Below are 6000 nucleotides of genomic sequence, written 5' to 3' on the forward strand. Positions count from 1 at the left end.
GCAGTAAAGACCCCATTTGAGGTTGTTAATATAATCCGAAAATATCACCTATCTAGGTCTCTCGGTAAACAAAGCAATGACATTTAAAATTAGCAAGTTAATTTCAGGCTTCCGGTGGTATAAAAATGACAGGCTGCTCACACAGGTATACGACCGTGTTCGATTTTCTTCACGTAATAAATTAAAAGGGATGACATTCCAGAGATTAGAGTGAACCGGATGCAGGTTGGAAATAATAGTAGCCACTCTCTGCGACGAATGGCTCTTCACCCATATGGATATTTCATTATAACCATCTCATACTCAGTCATTTGTAGAAACTTGACATCATTCCACTGAATTGTTTGCACGTGGTGGTTCCTACTCGAACGATCTTCTCGAGAAACTCGCTTCCGTTTCCCACTAATGCATTTGTATATTTACGTTTTGTTGGTTTTAACGCCATTTGTTTTAGCACACGACAGCCTATGCACGGCAGCCAATATATCTGGTGGAGGAAGAACCCTGGAAAAGCCCGAGCAGAACCAATGACCCACGGAAAGCTACTGGCAAGCTTTCTCACATACCCACGTTCTCAGAGCCGAAACTCTAACCCACATAGAAAGAGGTGAGATGACAGCGTCTTACACCACTCGGCCACCCATTATTGAGAACAAACACCAAACTAACCAAAGACGAAAGTCAAATTGGAGATTTGGCAGTACAAAACATATGAAGATTATAGAATTGTTTGATTCTAACAATTAATTTATCTTTTCCGGTATCGTTGACATAGGATCTAGGTTCTTCTTTTTACTACCTTCTTTTTCCCATTACGTTAGTAGTGAAGGGGGATATTATAGGGTCTATGGGATTTATCATTAAAAACACCCTTGGGAACATATAGGGTCTATGTAAATTTAACATGGAGAAAAATCGTGGGAACATATAGGGTCTATGGGAATTAACATGGCCAAAAACCCTGGGACAATATAGGGTCTATGTATATTTAACATGGCCAAAAAAAAAACCCTTGGGACTGTATAGGGTCTATGTAAAATTGAAACATAAAAAAATAAAAAATAAAATAAAAAAAAGGGGTAGGCAATGGAAAGGCTATCTCTTTTCGAGAAATATGGGGCCCTGAAAACGGACTTTGGGTTTTTTCTTCTTCTTCTTTTAACTTCTTAACTTCTTCCACCATCCTCTTATTTTGTCCATCATTCCTTTCTTCTTTTTCTTTTCTGTTTCCGGCAACCAGTCCGGGTGGCCCATGGCCCGGAACTTCTCTTGGATTTTCATCCAGTTTGTGTTCAGTTTTTCGAATTCATCCCTTTTTTTTCTATTTTCTTCTTCTTTTCTTTCCTTTGACCACTTTTCTTTGATCTTCTTGACCTCTTCGGTCAGCACATTCCTCATTAGTTCTTCAGCTTTCTTAAGTTTTTCTAACCCCCACTTCGCGAAACACCAATCTGTCCATTCTACAATGTCTTCTAGAAAGCACCTTGCACTCGTCACATGATCTATCGCTTCTTTTAACTTACCCACTTTGACATACGGTGGGTTAATTAAACCTCTGATTCTCTTCTCCTCATCCTCTATCATTTCTTTTACAATATTTACGGATAAGTGGAGGCTGGTTACTTGTCTTGAGACGAAGTCTTTTGTCACTGCATACCTCCATTCCTGTTCAACCCTTTCTACTACACTCAATCCATCTACCATCCAATACCAACTTCCCATAAGATCGTTGTATAAAGCTGAAGCTGCTGGCATCTTCTTGTTTGCTTATTCCGTAGAATGGGTTCCAATGGCCAACACTGTTAGTTTTATACTCAAAGCGCGAACGTGAAGGAAAACATCCCCTAAAAACATAAAATTGATCTTACCTAGATCATGACCCAACAACGCGCGGACGTGAAGGAAAACATCCCCCTACTTTCTCATTTCATATAATAAAACCCTAACTATACTCTTCACATACGCTAAGAAACCCATAATCTACTATTCACACAAACATACCTGAGCTCTTACAAACACAAACACACAAACACACAAACGCATACCCTCACACTATCTTAAAAAAGAGTTAGTGTTTATATACACACTACTCTACCTACACACATTGGCAAATTGATCGTTATTTCTTTTCTAGAGTATTGGGTAGCCCTGAAAAGGGCTGTTTTTTTTTGAACTCCTGATGCACCTATCTAATGGTTGCACCTTCCTGGCCTGGCGCCACACACGCATCTTCTTCCCCAGTCTTCTTTCACCTTTCTTCTAGGGAGCGCAGAGGGAGGATGATTCGCTTCAACACCCCAATCCTCTGTCTCGGGAATATTGAACGACATCCTCTCTTCTCTTTTCTTTTCCTCTTCTTCCCTCTCTCTTCTCTCCTCCTCTTCCTTCTTTACTCTTGCTTCTTCTACTATAGCCTCCGCTGATAGTTCGTTTACTATGCGCCTGGCATATTCCAGGTGCATCTGGAGTTCTAACAGTTTCACTATTCTGCTATTCATTCTTCTGGCTGTGTTGATCAATCAACAAGGGTAGCTAGACTGCCCAGCGAGTTTCAATTTATAGTGAAAGCGCGGACGTGATGGAAAACATCCCCCTAATAACATAAAATTGATCTTACCTAGATCATGACCAAAAAAAAAAAAAAAACAACAACGCGCGGACCTAAAAGAAACACTCACTCACTTTTTTATGCTACCCATCACTATTTTAAATTTTTTTATAAATCACTTCAATAGACTATCCACATACGCAAAGCAATCCAATCTAACTCCAAATATACACCTCTAACAGCCAAAAAAAACCAAACATCATTTTAATCTACTATCCACACCAACGTACTTGATCACTTACAAACACACAAACACTCAATCCTATACACAAACACATACCCTCACATTTTTTTGAAAAAGAGTTAGTGTTTATTTTCACACTACTCTACCTACACACATTGGCAAATCAATCGTTATTTCTTTTCTAGAGTATTGGGTAGCCCTGAAAAGGGCTGTTTTTTTTGTTTTGCTATGGCATTCTTTTTTTAGTTTCTAAGAATGCGATGTCCTCTGAGGATAGACTTTCTGGCGATAGGTCTGCTTCTTCGGAAAGAGAAGAAGAACTCTTTGGTGTCGATACGACAATCGACAAAGCCTCTGTCAGCTTCAGGTTGTTGCTGCTGCTGTTGTTGTTGCTGCTGTTGCTGCTGTTGTTGCTGTCTCTGAAGTCTGTACTTCTCTGTCCATTCTTCTTTCTCCCTGTTCATTTCTTCTCTGAAGAGCTCTTCTATCAGGTCTTCAGTGATTTTTAGCATTCTCACATTCTCTATTTCTTCTGGCTTCGGTATCAGACTGTGTCTGACCCTATGCAAATTCACGTAGGCTTCGTTGAGCTTAGCTAGTTTGGAGCACATCTTCGTAGGAGGATGAGTCAACAATGGATGGTTAGACTGGAAACAACCCCGGTTCTTAAAGTCAAAGCGCGGACGTGAAGGAAAACATCCCCCACACGGTTTTCGAGCCGCAACGTTTAGTGAGTGTCATGAGAGGGATAGTAAGAAATCAAAGAGCATCAATCCAACATTCTTATAGCTAAACAAACCACAAAGGCATTTTTTTTCAAAACACAACATTTTTTATTCAAAAATCACTTAACACTAAACAACAACTCTAACATTTTTTAACAATAATCTAACACTATAACACTATAACATCAAACAATTTTTTTTCAAATCACAAACATTTTTCTTCAAATACAATCTACTTTAAACAAGGCTGACAACGTTGTGAATGAAATTGTGATTTCCACTGTTGGAAATCATTAGGCCATTGATGGACACTACGTTTCCTAGCTTGAGACAAAAGATAAGCATAATGGTCACAAAACCATCGATCTACTTTCACATCGTTTCTAGCAGAAGAACGAGGATCGAAATGAGTCACTAAATGTTCTAAGGAATAGCCCAGGCTGCGATGATGCAGAAAATACACACAGTACTGTCCACACACCAAGGAATCTGTGCCTTGTAATTTCACATTATTGAATCGGGTGGTTTGAGCATTTCTTCTCATAAAGTCGATGATATCGTCTTCCAAAGGGGGCAATCCGTACGAATCGAAATATTCCACACATCCTTCTTGAGGAAAGTAGACGGCTACCCAGTGGGTTCCTGGGAGATGACTGTCGTCCGTGTTGATCACGTAAGCTTGATGGTCTTTAGGTTTGCGATGAGGGAGTTCATCTTTAGCACAGACGACAGGATTCCAAGAAGCCGTATACGAACAGTGGTTCAAAAGGTAATAAAGTTCCCAGGTATCCATTTGTGTTGTTTTCTTCTTCACAGGTAATAATAAGTCGTCAATTCGATCCTGACTTTTTGCTTGAAAATGTCTGACGAATAAACGGTTATTCGTTCTGTTTCCTCACTCTGATTCAGGAGAGCTTCGATACGATGGATCTCTTGAGTGGTTAATGGTGGACAAGAATGTTCACGCAAGTCTTTATACCACTGGTGCAACACGTCTTTGTTCGAGATGAGACTCCAAGCTTCGTCCAGATACTCGTCCAATTTTTCTTCTTGACTTAACATTAGGCATTTATCGTGTTGAATTTGACTGGGATGATCGTTTTGACATCCATAGCAATTTTTCTTGATCAATTCCGTCATTTTGTCGACCAAGTGTTTGGCAAAACAGGAGACTAAATGGGCTTCTTGTTCTGGCCATCTCGACTTCATCATGATCACTTCTTCTTTTTCCACAGTCTCCTCACATTCCATCTTTAAAGTTTCTCCACTAGGTAAAGAGGGAGAACAGTCTTCCATGGTTTCTAATAATCTAGAATGACTTCTCTCAAACTGTTGATTTCTATGGTATTATCGAATTCTGCATACAGGATGACGTTCACTGTCTTGTCCAGTTTATCTGCAAACTGAAGTTCCACACGAATCTGGCCAGATTTTATAGGGTGGAAATGTCCCTCGTCGCTGCCTTGGTCTGGAGTGAAATCGAAAGCCCACAAAGCGTAGCCTCCTGCGTAATCGTCGTACGTAATGCCGTGACTGGTATTGGTTCCTAACTGTCCGGTGGCTTCGTACAGGGACAAGTACGATCTCAAGTAATTCTTCTTGGCAAAGTCAGGTTCAAAAGGTCGGGTACACAAGGTCTTGCCATCGCGACTGACTTCGATTTTCTTCACGTTAAAGTGTTGAAAGTTGAAAGGATTTTGAGCGAAGGCTCCGTTGAAGGCTTCATTCAAGACCATACCAAGGATCAAACGTTTGGGTAACTGTCCTTGGAACAGATGATCTTCGATCATGGAATGATGTCCAACGGGAATGGTGAACGTTTTCACTTCCACGCGTCGTATGGGATACTTGGCGGTCGTTCTGCTCAACGTTTGACTGATGTCGTTACCTACTTTGGGTAACACTTCCACGCGTCGTACGTAGAGTTTGGCCTCTTCGATTTTGCTTTTAGGAGCCTTAGCATCCTCAGCCAACAAATGGAAAGCGGTACTGCTACGATTCAGTCTCAAGCGGACATTGACTCCGTTCAGCAAATATTTCTCTTGCAACCACATGTCCAAATGCAAACGATCCATCAGTTCTAAACTCTTCTTATCTAAGATTTTGAGTTCTCTTTGCTCAAAGCCGCTATTGGTTCCATCTACAAGGTCGAACTTGCCCGCTTCGTCAGGTTCCCACAGCACACAAGCATTGAGATGGGTATCCTTGGCATCTATTCCGTACGTCAAGAGATTTTCCAGGTAGGCACGGTAAGGGTAAGTATCCATGCTGCTGCTGACCAGTTTGTTATTCAAGTACAAGTCCCTCCACTAAACAAGGAATGCATGAAATTGTTGACGGGAGCTATATTCTCAGTGTCATCTACTGCACCATCATCCTTATCTAGAACTTTGACTTTCAAGTACAAGTAACTGCTATTCAGATCGATGTAATCTTCGGGCTGTCCTTTGATTTCAAACTCGATGGGAGCTGAGGCTGTCAAT

This window comes from Sinohyriopsis cumingii, chromosome 2, assembly GCF_028554795.1.
Source record: "Sinohyriopsis cumingii isolate HCF-2022 chromosome 2, ASM2855479v2, whole genome shotgun sequence".
In the NCBI taxonomy this organism is placed as follows: domain Eukaryota; kingdom Metazoa; phylum Mollusca; class Bivalvia; order Unionida; family Unionidae; genus Sinohyriopsis; species Sinohyriopsis cumingii.